We start from the raw sequence: 15,157 nt of genomic DNA, 5'->3' as shown, positions 1-15,157 counted from the left end.
TATTATTTTAAAATTATTTTAAATTTTAATAAAATTACATATTATCTCCTTCCATATTAGTTAAAAGATTAAATTGGTAATTTAAAATTATAATTTAATTCTTAAATTTATTATTAAATATCAAACTCGTCTAATATTTATTTTATTATTAAATAAGAATAAGATTTTATTTTTGGTATAAATTAGTTTTAATGTCTAATTAAACTAAAAAATTTAATATTCTTTTTCTTACTCTAATTTTTATTTTTAATGAAATCTAATTAAAACAAATTTAAAAATTTATATTTACAGTAATATAATCAAATTATTATATAATTTAATTTTATTTATTAATATAAAATAAACATTTCTAGTTAAAAATATTATTTTATTATTTTATATATTATATATTATAATTAAACTATATAAAAGTAAAAATTAAATTAAAAATAATTATGTTTTAATCTAGTGAAATAATCTAGAGACCAAATTGATAAGCCCATTATCATCATGATAATCTTATATATTAAAAATAAAAGTTTTTATCATTAAATAAGATTAATACATATAAAATTTTGGTATATAATAAAAATAATAGTTTTTAACTATTTATTTTATTTTAAAAATTTTAAAATTAAACTATATAGTAATTTAATAATATTAAATAAAAAATAAGTGTTTTATTACGTTTAAATCTGTTTAGGGTTTAGGATAGAAATTAAACAAATTATTTTAGATGAGTTTAATACTTGATAATAAGTTTAATGATCAAATTGTAATATTAAATTACAAGTATAGTCCTTCAACTAACACAGAAGAGATAGTAGTTAGTTTTATTACAACTTCAAAAAAATTTAATAAAATAAAAACATACAAAAATCAAGTTATATATTAGACCAAACCTCAGAAAAAAAAATATTTTTAACCCCGAAGAGTTAAGAACTTGAAACAACTCTCAACTCTCATTACTAATTAAAGTATTTTGAATTTCAAAAATTATTATAAAAAGAATAATTAAATTGATTTTTTTCAAATAAATTAAAATAATTTATCAAAAAATTTTAAAATTAATATTTTTAATTAAAATACTCATTATCCGTCTACTATTTCGGTTGCATTTTCATTATTGAGAGAAGGGAAACATAAATTATAGCTAGTAATTAGCCGAGCTCTATTGCTTTTTGGCAATTTTAGATCTTGAAGATGGCATCAAGCAAGCTTCACCTAGTTGCCATATTGTTGCTCAGTGAATTAGCTTTCTGATGGTATCTTGTAGGGCTCATAACTTGTCTCATATCTTCATAGAGGGCCCCACGAAGTTTAGGTGGTGTCAAACAAACCCGATTGGAGATCTATAAACTTCAAATTGACGTTTTACGTGATTTAAAAGGATTTTCAGCCCTACGAGATACCTACGAAAATCTTATCTCGATACTTATGCCCTTTCGCTATCCGTGTAATATTTCGGTCGCATTTTCATTATCTAAAGAAGGGAAACATAAAATATAGCTGGTAATGAGCTGAGCTTTGCTACTTTTTAGCTATTTTGACCTTGAAAATGGCATCAACCAGGTTTTGCCTAGTAGCGATGTTGTTTCTCACCGAGTTAGCTTTTTGACGGTATCACACAACTCGTAACTCCTCCCGAATCATCATATAGGGCCCCCAAAGTTTAGATGTGGGATTGGGAGATACCTACAGAAAGCTTATTTTGATATCTATGCCCTCCTATTATCCGTGTACAATTTCCTTCAAATTTTCATTAATGAGAGAAGGGAACCGTAAACTATAGCTAGTAATCAGCCCAGCTCTACTGCTTTTTGACTATTTTGACCCTAAAAACAGCATCAATCAGGTTTCACCGAGTCGCGACGTTGTAGCTCACTAAGTTAGCATTCTGATGGTATCTCAAAGTGCTCGTAACTCTTCCTGAATCATCGTATAGGGCCCTGCAAAGTTTATATAACGTCGGACAAACCCAATCAGAGACTCTAAAAACTTCAAGATGGTATTGCATGATGTACGTTATGCACACGGCAAAGTACACCAGTCGTATCAAGTAATATAGTATCAAGTACGAGATATCATTCCATTAAGGACTAATTGTGAATACTATTTTCCAACCTCAAGTAATGTTTAACAATCATTTATTGTTTAGAATTTGAAATTAAATATCGTCTAAATTAAATTAAGAATTAAAGTGAATGAAAAGATTGATAGAAGCAAAAGTCTATCTAGGTATTGAATCCTCGTAATCTATTCGTGTATTTCATGAATCAATTAACAAGTAAATCTAAACCAAAGTGTTGAATGAACATTCTTCTAAATTAGATAAAGACCTTTCTCAAATGATTAAAAAATCTATCTCAATGAAAATCTATTCCTAGTGGGAGAGTAAGGAATCTCTTTTTAAGCTAACTCACTTAGGTCATGCATTAAGTTTAGAAAAATATCATGCTTAAGAGTTTTGAAAATTTATCTCTAGAATCCTAAGCAATCATCTATTTATAAGAGTGATCAATTCAAAAAAAGCTACCTATCATCAATTTTATGAAACAATATTCAATTAATATGTCAACCTATCATTTGAAATAAACAAAGGAATTCATAGAAATAAGAAACTTAATGAAAATGATTCAATCCATACAAAATAAATTAGGGTTTATCAACACTTAAATAGTGAAAGATTAGTTACTACACATTGAATTAAAGAAAAAAAAAAGGATAGAGATTCTCGAAATAGTCATGGATGATAAGACAAAGAAATCGTGATCTTCAAATCTTGGAAAACAATCAGTAGATTTAATGCTTCTTCCTTTAAAATCTTGACCAAACTCTATATCTCTCTAAAAACTGTAAAAGTTCAAACCCTTAAAAAATGCAAAAAATCCTTAAATAGTATTAAAATAGTAGGGTGACATGGCTACCGCACATAAAGATGGCCTAGCCGTGTCACTAGAAATAATTTTGGAATGCAAACTTGGCATGGGTCCATATGGGAATGACATGGAAATGACGCGGGAACCTCATCTCGTAGTGTTAAATGGAGCAAAATTAATGCAGAATTAAGGTGTGACTGACATAAGAAGATAGCATGGCAAGGTTGCCTTCCCATGTCACTTTGTTATTACTTCTAACTTTTTGCTGCACATTCCCTTTTATTTCTTAATTATGGCATAAAGGGGTTAGCTTCCCGTTGTCTCCCGTGCCATCACTATAACTTATCTTTTCTTGTACTTTTGACTTTGTTTCTTAGCTTTTTCGATTTCTTTTCGCTATTTGTCATGACTTGACCTTAGATTTTCTAAAATAACTCTAAAACACATAAAACTCAATTAGAATGTGAAAATTAATACAAAAAAAAGTATAATGAAAGTGCTTTCGGCATATATTAAATTTTCTCACACTTAAGTAATTGCTTGTCTTTAAGCAAATTACATAAAATCAAGAATAAGAAATGAAAACTCCATCTCTAACAGATAAATATCAAATACTTTAAATGTTGATTACTCACATCGTCATAATCTAAAATTATCAACTAAGTATCAATCCTCAAACAAATTACCAAGACCATATTAATTTCATGATAAAGAAAAAAATATCTATGGCTTGACATCTAAAATTATGGCAATGAGCATTTCTTCCAAACAACAACAAGTCTAGAAAATTAGATAATAAGATATTCCCTTTAAGTACAAAAAAGTTCCTATAAGTCTCAATTAATTATTTCTCTTTTCTCTTCTTTTTCTCAGAGGTTCTAACATGTTAAAAATAGTCATTTTAGCCTTTTGATGTGAGTGTACACATTGATAATGTCGACCTCAATTACTCAATTAGACTCACAAGCTTGAACTACTCCTCAAACTCCTTTAAATTTTTGCAATATTTTAACGATTTGACAATAGCTGAATATAACATAAACCTCTTAGTATTATAATTTTTTAACACAAAGGGATAAGTATGCACTTTGGGGTATTAGATGTTTCTACTTCGAATAAAACTATGAGAAATTTAAAAAAATTCATGCTCAAAACCAAACTAGAGTTTCAATTTATAGAATCATGCAAAAACTAGCAATCTATCACCCTATCATGGCAACCAAGTTCGATGACCATAACTGAGCAACCATTCAACAAAATCATTATTTTAACCTATAAATCATGTGAGATGATCATAACATGCAACTAATCAAATTCAATAGGATTTTGAAGTGTAACAATTGCTAATCAGATAATCACAAACCCTTTCCTTGTACTTGGATGACATATTCTCCTAAATATGTTTGGCATACAAAATAAAGAAAGAATAAAAGAAAGAAAGGAACTGCCTCGATTAGATTGAATTCTTGTATAGTCTAGAATCCATAGCAAAGTCATGTCCTATATGTATATAAACTAGAAAGCTAAGAAAGAAACATAAGGGTTATAATGAAGTACAATTATCCAAAATAAAAGACAAATTAAAAACCAAAATATTTTAATTAAGTACAGTCATCTGAAAGTAATAGAAAGAAATAAAAATAAAATAAGATAAAAGTTTAGTTCAATTTATAAAAGGAATTGTAGGCTCATTCCTCCATATCATCATCTCTATCAATTGGATCCTCAACATCATCATCATCGTTGTCATCTGAATTGAGGTCATTGCACCTTCTCCATCATTGGGCTTGACCTATTGATGCTGATGAAAGTTGGGTGGAGGTCTCGTGGAATGAAATTTTAGAAGACCATTAGTACATCATAGAATTCTGTAGCTAGTCCTTGCTCATTTGTTATCATCATATCACCTTTTGCTAGTGCTTTAAAATACCCATCTGATGTTGGTTGTATAAAAATTTATTGTCTTAACACTGTAGGTCATGCATCTGCATTTCCATTCGAGAAATTTGCTGCTCGAATTCAATTGGCTTCCTATCCTCATCATTACAAACATAGTTGTAAGCCATCTAATAATGATATGGCTCATTACTAATGAACATAGGATAAAATGAAGATGATGAGGCTTTATTAGCCATAAAAGTATTTGTTGTTGTAGGTTGAGGTTTTCGAGTATCTGGTTGAGGAGCAAAAAAAATGGTACTTATTGAGAAAGTAAAATGGATAACTTGCTTGTTCTTGTGCATTTCTTATGGAGTTTCATAACCCATGAACTTAGGAAGGCTGTCAAGAGTCATAATAGATAAATTGTCAAAAACTTCTAAATTCTATGCCAACCTCATAATATACATCCCCCATAAAGACTGCCCTTTTAAAATTTCTTTGCTTTCTCTGTAGAATATATCAGCAAGCACAAAGCCCCATTGCACCAACAGTTCCCATACTTGTTCCGCATTGCAAGAACCATAGAACTTGAACTAAGCACATAAGTAACTATCGGTGTTCACCTCCTCAATGTAAATACATGTAGCAACAACAAACTTATTAACTGGTATCTCAAAATGTTTTCCCTTAGTCTGAATTTGATGCTCGTCCTTATTCTATTAATTTTATGTGTCACCTTAAATTGAAGAGAATAGTAGAATTCGAGAGTAATCTCTCAATATGTTGGTTCATAAACTTTAAAAAATCTCTTCCATATTGGCTAAGTAACCGATCTCTTCAACTTTCCCTTAAAACCAATTGACCTCTTGAAATCCTAATTGAAATGATGAGTGGGAGTAAATTTCTTGTTGTCCAAATGCTCAAAATGGGCTCGAAAAATGTCATTATTGAACTACATAAAGGGATAGTTCTTGTCAAAGGAAAACAAAGGGGTTGCAACTGAAGGAAGTGGCATAGATCGACTCTCTCCTCTTGGATGCTTGATGGGAAGTTTCATAGATAGTGTCTTAGATTTCTTTCGAGATGCATTTTCCTGCAAAGAGATAGTGCAATCCAAAATTTCCAAGCAAATGGTGAGTGAAAGTGAGATGATCTATGAAAGACTTGTCCTTAGTGTGTGAGATCGAGTTAAGGGACTGAATTTAGTAAGAGAAAAAAGGAAAAAGAAGAAGAAGGAAGAGAGAAAATGAAAAAAAATATTTGTTTAATAAAACCCTCAATCAGTGTTAAAAATTGCATTTTGAATTTGGTATGGCTGGATTACATGACGGGGTAACTTCCTATGTCAACAGTGTCTTTTTGGAAAATGACGAGTTTTTAGTCAACACAGGTGAAAAGTGTGAATGGCAAGACTAGGTCAGCTTCCTGTGCCATAGCTTTATCCATTCTGCCAATTTATAGAATTGTGGCACGGAGGCCATGTGCCTGTGTGCACCAAATTCTATTCTGCTGCAAACTGTCCATTTTCAAGATTTGACACGGTGGGGTCATGTTCGTGTGTGCCTCTCATGTGGACCATCTAATGGTTATATATTAAAATTCATCTTTTGGGCAAAATGATAGGACAAGTGGGTTGATTACCTATATGCCTCCTATGTGGAGCCAACTTTTATTTTTCTCTTCTATTTCCTTCACTTTTGAACCTACAAACTAAAACCAAAGCATACTATGCATTATCTTAAATCATAATGAACTGAGAAATTAATAAAACCAAGAAAAATAAACAAAAAAAATTTCAAAATAGATAAATAAAAATCAAAATTAAAGGAGATTAGTAGGTTGTCTCCTACCCAGCACTTCTTTAACATTGTTTGACTTGCACATTAGGGTGATTTCTCACCTAGGTTCAAGAAGCTGCAAAACCTCTTTACCCGATTCAGACTCTCCACCAAAATAGAGTTTGAGCATTTTGTCCATTAACCTTAAAGTCACCCTATTCAGGATGAGATAACTCAACAACACCATATGGAAAGACTTAGTTTACCACAAATAGACTAAACAAACAAGATTTCACTTTACCTAGGAAGAGCCGAAGTCTCGAGTTGAACAATAGTACTTTATCTCTAGCCTAAAATTCTCTTATGGACTTAATCTGAGTATCATGTCATTTTTTGTATGCTTTGGTTAGACAAGCATTCTTATATGCATGTAATCTCCAATCATCTAACTTATCTACCTACAACTTCCTTTCCAACCCTGCACTAACTAGATCAAGGTTAACCTGTTTAATAGCAAAAATGCTTTATATTCAATTTCAACAAGCAAATGACATGACTTTTCATAGACTAGCCTATATGGTGTGGTGCCTAGGGGTGTTTTAAATGTAGTTCTGTAAGCCTATAAAGCATCATCAAATTTATCATACGAATCTTTCCTAGATTGCTCTATAGTCTTCTCAAGAACCCTCTTAATTTCCTATTAATGTTCTCAACTTAACCATTAGTTTGGGGATGATAGGGGTAATAAATTTATGTGTGACACTTACTCATTTCAACACTTTTTCTAATTGAATGTTCTCAGAACTCCTAATTCAAGTACTTTTTGGGCAGTTCTACCTTTTAAATAATATCTTCATGTCAATCCACTATGACACTGGCCTAGAATGCTCATAGTTTCTATCCACGCCACACATCTTCTGATTACCCTGTCAGCATAAATCTTAAACAGAAAAGGATCCTCCCAAAAATAGTATTTCAAATCAGCTAAGAATTTCTTCTTCTCTTGATAAGAATACTCTTTTGATAATTCCCTGGCCACAAGATAATTTGCAAAGTCAACATACCATGGAATAGAAAAGTTATACTCACTTACCAAACTTATTATGGCGTACAATTGCTCATTTGGAAAATGATCATTGATGTCCTTCTCGTGTAGTTCTTCCAAATGTGGATTTTCAAGGTGGCACAAGTGGTCAACTGCTAAATTTTTTGCCCCTCTCTTGTCTTGAATCTCTAAATCAAGTTTTTACAAAAGCAAGACCCATCTTATCAATCTCGACTTCACATCAATTTTAAAGAATAAATACCTCAATGTCGAGTGATCAGTGTAGACAATTACTTTTGAAAAGGTCAAGTATGATCAAAAGTTGTCAAAAGCAAGGATAACTGCAAGCAACTCTTTTTCAATGGTAGTGTAATTTGTTTGTGCTTTAGTCATTATTTTATTAGAATAATAGATTGGCTAAAAATGCTTCTACTTCCTTTGGCCCCAAAACTATCCCAACTGTGAAGTCACTCACATCACTCATTAGCTCTAAAGTAAGCTCCAATATAGTGCTACCATAATGGGTGAATTCATGAGTTTTGTCTTCTAAGTAGAAAAGACTATGATACACTCCTCATCGAACATAAATGCAACATCCTTTTCTAAAAGTCTTGTGAGAGGCTTAGCAATCTTCAAGAAGTCCTTGATGAATCTCCTATAAAATTCTGCATGTCCAAGAAAACTTCTAAGTATTTTAATAGATGAAGGAGGTGAAATTTTTTCAATCTTTTCCTAATCCACCTCAATTCCCTTGCTTGGAATTTTATGTCCTAACATAATGCCTTCTTGTACTATGAAATGACGCTTCTCTCAATTCAACATTAAATTTGTTTCATCATACCTAATAAGTACCCACTCTTAATGCTCTAAACATTAATTAAATAAATCACTATGAATAGAGAAGTCATCCATGAATACTTTTATAATATCCTCTACTAAATCATCAAAGATAGCCATCATGCACCTCTAAAATGTAGCCAGTGCATTGCACAAACCAAAAGGTATCCTTATGTAGGCAAAGATTTTATAGGGGCATGTGAAAGTAGTTTTCTCTTGATCTTCAGGGGCTATAGAAATTTAAAAATAACCCGACATGCCATCTGGGAAATAATAGTACTAATGCCTGAAAAGTCTCTCCAACATCTAGTCAATAAATGGCAAGGGAAAATGGTTTTTCCTCATGGCATCATTCAACTTCCTATAGTTGATGCACACTTTCCATCTAGTCACTTGTCTTGTTGGGATCAACTCGTTATTTTCATTAACTACCACTGTCATGCCTCTTTTCTTTAGCACAAGTTGCACCAGGCTAACCCACGAATTGTCTGAAATGCGATAAATGATATCCACATCAAGGAGCTTAATCACTTCCTTCTTCACCACTTCCTGCATATTGGGATTGAGGCCCCTTTGAAGTTACACCATAGTTTTGAAATCCTCTTCCATAAGAGTCTTGTGCGTGCAAAAGAGGGCTAATGCCTTTAATATCTATGATATTCTATGTAATAGGCCTTTTACGCCTTCCCAACATCTCCAATAGCCTAGCCTTCTACTCCTCTGTCAATTATGAACGCACAATTATCAAGAACTTTGAATTCTTTATAAAAATTGCATATTCTAAGTGAGATGGGAGCTGCTTAAGCTCCAAAGTTTGTGGGTCTTCAATAGAAGGCTTCATTTTCTCTTTATTGGACATCTCAATAGATTCAAATGCTTGCTTCTTCATCGGCTTCCCAACCTCTAAATAGGCTAACTGCTCAAATACCTATGATGTTTCCAACTTTTCTTGTTCCTGAATAAAACATAGCTCAAGAGGATCTTTAGCAACAATAGATAAAATAAAATTAACAGTTGCATGCTCTACTATATCATTACTAGAATTCATATCATAAAGTGCAAGTGGGTGTTTCAAGGTATTGTTAATTTGAAAAGTCACTTGTTCATCCTCCACCTTAAGAATGAGGTTATTATGAACATCAATAATGGCTCTAGTTGTAGCAAGAAAATGTTTACTAAGGATGAGGGAAATATCAACTTCCCTATCCATATCCATGATAACAAAATCTACAAGAAAAATTAATTCTCGAACCTTAACATATTTGTCAGCTAATTGAACACTCATGAGTATTGGTTTAAGTTCTCCTTATCCTAAATTCTTAAAAAATTTATAGGAATAACACTAATCCTAGCCTCTAATCAACTAGTTTACTATCAACACTTAAATTACCAATAAAGCAAGGAATAGTAAAACTCCCTTATTTTTTTAGTTTCTTTGGTAATCTTCTCTAGATGATTATTAAGCTTTTCTCTAACAACTACACCATTAATACTTCCTCTTGTTAAAGAGGAGCTCCTTTAAGAATTTGGCATATATAGGCATCTGCAATAAAAGCTTCTACAAATGGTATATTAGTATGCAATCGCTTAAAAAGTTTAAGAAATTTACCAAACTATATATCCAATTTATCTTTCTGAAGGCAGGCTAGTTACGAAACCAACAAGGGCGGGCTTTGGTGTTACTTCTTCTATTTTTTCCACTCTAGCCTTTTCACCTTTCTCCTCTTTAACCACCTCTTCAATTACACCAAGATATCTTTTTTGCTTCATTCATCTCAATTCCTAATTGTTTTCCACTCTCAAGGTAATGACCTTAAGTTACTCTTTAGGATTCACCTTTATTGCTATGTAAGCTTCCTTAAGGTCTTTCACTCAAAAGCTTTGCAATCTTCGCCATTGTAAGGACCCATTTTCTGAATCTAGATATCGAGAAAACTACAAAAAATCCAATGATGGAAGTTCTTGTTTCTCTTGAGTCTCGTGGAGTTGAGGAAAGTCAAATTTCTAGTTAGGATTATAAGTAACTGAGCTAAATATTGCTTTTTAAAATCAAATTCGACTTAATTGATAAAAAAAATTAAGTTTTTGAGGTCAAAATTAGAGGAATTGTCAAATACAGGGACTAAATTGTAAAGAGTCTCAAAAATTTGCCAACCCAAAGCTAACAGTCTCTAAATAGAGACAATTGGCCAAAATTCAAATATTAGTGTCGTTTTAGTTATTTTTCAACTTTAAATGTCAACGATTAAATATAATTTTTAGAAAGATATTGATAATTATATAGCTTTTAATTATTTTTATAATTAAATAGATTTTCATTGATAATTATCTTAAATGTCTTTAAATCTGTATTAATCGTTTAGAAAGAGTTTTGATAAATCCTTTTAATTATTAGTAATTCTTTAGAATTATCAATAATAAAAAGTATGATTATCCTGGCCTCTAGAGTTTTCTCCATCTTTCTCTATAAATAGAAAAGAAACCCTAAGCTAGAGGGTTGGTAATTATCAACTAGCATTCTTGTAGAGAACAATCGGTAAATGTCAACATCCCTTTTCCAAATCTAAATATCGAGAGGAAAATGGAAAATCCTATAATGAGAGTTACTGTTTTCTCGGGTCTCAAGAGGCAAAAGAAAAATGAATCCAAGGCTGGGAGCGAGGTTAATCGAGCTAGAATTATCTTCTTAAAATCAATTTGGACCTAATTGTCAAGAGAAGTTAAGTTTAAGTGTCCAAACAGTGATTTTTAAAAAATCAGGGACAAAACTACAAATCCTAAAACTTGCTCTGTAAAGCCAATCTGCTCTATGATAGAGCCCATCAGTTCTTTATAGAACCAATTGGTTTTTGACTTATCGACATCATTTTTTCGGATAATTTTACGTCCAGATATAGATTTTAGAAGATTTCATTGACGATAATCATTATTTTATCGATAATTACTTAAATTTTAAATAAATAAATGGAATATATATTGATATTTCCTAGAATTTATTCCTTTATCTAGGGTTTCTTTTAGAACCCTACCTTTATAAATAGTAAGAGGTGTTTATGATTTGTGGGGGAATCAAGAACTAAAAATTAGTTGAGTTAAATCAATATTGAAGAAACACTGAGAAAGAAAGAACAGAGAGAAAATCAGAAAGAAAAAGAAAAAAAAGCATTGTTAATCAAAGCCATTGTTAATAAGTACACATATTAAAATTAAAAATCATATATGTCAGAATATAGCAACACATGTCAAAAAGTTTTTATTAGACCATATACATATTATTATTTTTTGTTTAATTACATGTACTAAAATATTCATTTTCTATATGTATAATATCCATTAGATGTAATATTCTATAATAATTAATTTTCTTTATATTGAAATATTCATTATCTGTGAACTTAATATTCATTATGGTTAATGTTCATCCTCATTTTGTTTGATGTATTATTCATCAATCTTCATTGTCTGTATATATAATGTTCATCAATATTCTCAAATAAAAATATTCATTATTTATGAAAGCTTTGCTTTTGTGATGCATATTGGAAAAATTTTATAATTGATATAAACATTCATCATTTATAGACATGATATTCATTAGTTTATCAATAGATATTCGTAATTAATGAAAATTTTATCACTAATTTATTCAAATAAACATATATAATATAGACATAACACAAATCGTCCTTACATAGTTGGTAAAAAAAAAAACTTTATATTAAAGTTATACTACATATATTTATATTGTAGTACATATTTTTTCAACAAAATTAAGTTAATGAATAATGAACATTTTATGTTTAAACAATGGACACTTAATACATGTTTAATGAACATAAATTAATGAACATTTAATATAAAATCAAAGAAAATAATTTTTTTTTTAAAATTGCATTAGCGTCTAATGTACGCGTGTTAGTGTTTGTCGCACGTGTCAGACTGACGCAATTTTTTTTATAAACAAAATAACACCGGATGGACCCTTGATGTAACGACCTGGAACCAGATCACATGAGATATTGTCCACTTTGGCCTCCATTGGCCTCACAATTTTGTCCTTTTGGCGGGTTCAAGAACTTCCTACGAGGTTACCAATCCTAGAAATTTCTCTGAACCAAGCACGTTTAACTTTGGAGTTCCTACAACTCCATAGCCAAACAACCAAAAAGCGCCTCATGTGATTAGTTCCAACTCTTTACATATATGTTATCAACCATTTCCCGCTATATTCTGATGTGCAATTCGATTCATTCATGTACTCCCGTACCTTAGAGTGCTGCCATCCTAGAAGTCTGCCAGAAGCCGCTCCTTGTCCAGGCATCCTATCCTTGCCCTGGCGTTCACTTTCCGCCCTCATCAGACCACTTCTCTAGGCTAGGCTGTCACACTTGGATCCATAAAGCTATATGAACCGGGATCCATCTTATAATTTATGAGATTAAAGGTTTATAAACTCGAATTTAATATATAAAATTGGGCTAGACTAACATGGCCTTTGTATGTAATTGAGTAGCTAACTAGGTTAATCAATCAAGTCAGAATTGGGCCAAGCTTAATAAAATGGGTTAGAATTATTTGGACCCAACATGTCATATTGTTATATATATATAGAAAATATTATGTTGCATCTATAGGGAATAGACTATTAACTAATAAAAATAAAGATAGGAATATATAAATAAAGAAGTTAGTTTCCAGATCTATCTCTAAATGTGGCAAAGCTTCCTTATGGAATCTAGTTATGCCACGTAAGAAGTAAAAGTGTCTTGGTGACTTACCTAGGTGGCGACTCCCTTTCTTTGCACTAATTAGCGTGTTCTCAATTAGATTGAAAAGCCTTGCAATGCCGTAGTCGTAGGGGCACTTGGGTGGCACTCAAATTCGCTACCCATACCCACTTGATTCTCTAAATTGTGAAATTAAAACTTGTTGATTCTTAAGAATGGTTTCTGTAGATTGAAACTATGTTTTAGAAATTGAAATGAACTTCTCCATAATCTCCTATAGATCACTCCTTTTAAGAAGAGCTTGCTGTTGCTGATGTTGTGGTTGATTTTGCTATTACAATCTTGGCGGCGAAGGTCTCTGCTCATTATGATTCTCTCAAGAGAAATTTGAATGATTTCTCCACCCTAGATTATAAGTGTTGCTATAGGAGTTGTTTTATTGCCTCAAAGCATTACCCACATAGTCAACCTCCTCTAGTTTTGCAAATGTATAGCCATTCTGGCAAAAGTTTCAAAATAAGCTTTTCGCAGGTATCTTGTGAGGGCTAAAGCTCATCTCGGATCACATACAACGTTATCTTGAAGTTTCTTGAGTCCACTATAGGGTCCGTCCGATGACACTTAAACTTCATGGGGCCTTTTATGATGATCTGGTAAGAGTTACAGGCCTTGCAAGAGCAATAGCTTCACAATTAGGTGAAACCTAGTTGATGCAATTTTTAAGGTTGAAAATAGCCAAAAAGCAGCAAAGCTTGGGTGATTACCAGTTGTAGATTATGATTCCCTTTCGTTAATAATAAAAATGCTACCAAAATTGTACACGAATAATATGAGGGTTTGATTACCAAAATAAGCTTTCTATAGGTATCTCGCAGGGGCTAAAATTCCTCACAGATCACATACAACATCATCATGAAGTTACTAAGATCCCCGATCAGGTCTATCTGATGGCACCTAAAGTTTGAAGAGTCTTATAAGATGATTTAAGAGGAGTTACGGGCCTTGTGAGATACCGTTGGAAAGCAGATATAATGTACTACAACATTAAAACATGGTATAACCTGGTTGATGCCATTTTTAGGGTTAAAAATAGCCAAAAAGCAATAGAGCTCAGTTGATTACCAGTTGTAAATTATGATTCTTTTTCATCAATAATGAAAATGTAACTAAAATAGTACACGGATAGTGGGAGGACATAGGTATTGAAAGCTTTCTGTAGGTTTCTTGCGAGGGCTAAAACCCTTTCTTTATCATGTACAATGTTGTTCTAAAGTTTTTGGGATCCCCGATCAGATCCCTCTGATGACACCTATACTTCACAAGGCCTTATATGATGATCTGGGAGGAGTTACATCATTGTCTTGAAGTTTTTGGAGTCCCCATCGGCTTCCTTAGACGATACTTAATTTTCACGGGGCCCTATACAGTGATTCGGGAAGAGTTACAGATCTTGCAAGATACCATCAAACAACTAACTCAGTGAATAACAACATTATAAATAGGTGAAAGTTAGTCGGTGTCATTTTTAGGGCAAAAATAGCCAAAAAGCAGTAGAGCTTGGCTAATTATAAGCTGTAGATTATGATTCCCTTTCGTCGATAATAAAAATGAAACCGAAATAAGAAATGAATAGCAGGAAGGTATAGGTGTCGAAATAAACTTTCTGTAGGTATCTCGTGGGGGCTAAAGCTTCTCTTGGACCATGTACATCGTCATCTTAAAATTTCTGGGATCCTACATTAGCTCCTTCTTATAATAGCTAATCTTTGCAGGGCCCTGTATGATGATCTAGGAGGAGTTATGAGCCCTGCAAGATACTGTCGGAAAGTTAACTCAATTAAATATAGTGTCACAACTAGGTGAAATCTGGTTAATACCGTTTTCAATGTGAAAAATAGCCAAAAAGTAGTAGAGCTTGGCTAATTACTGGCTGTAAATTATGATTCCCTTTCATCGATAATGAAAACACAATCAACAGATAGCGGGAGGACATATGTGTCGAAATAAGCTTTCCGTAGGTATATCGCAGGG

Source organism: Ricinus communis, chromosome 9, assembly GCF_019578655.1.
Source record: "Ricinus communis isolate WT05 ecotype wild-type chromosome 9, ASM1957865v1, whole genome shotgun sequence".
Classification (NCBI taxonomy): Eukaryota; Viridiplantae; Streptophyta; class Magnoliopsida; order Malpighiales; family Euphorbiaceae; genus Ricinus; species Ricinus communis.
Note: the sequence above shows the minus strand (reverse complement) of the source record.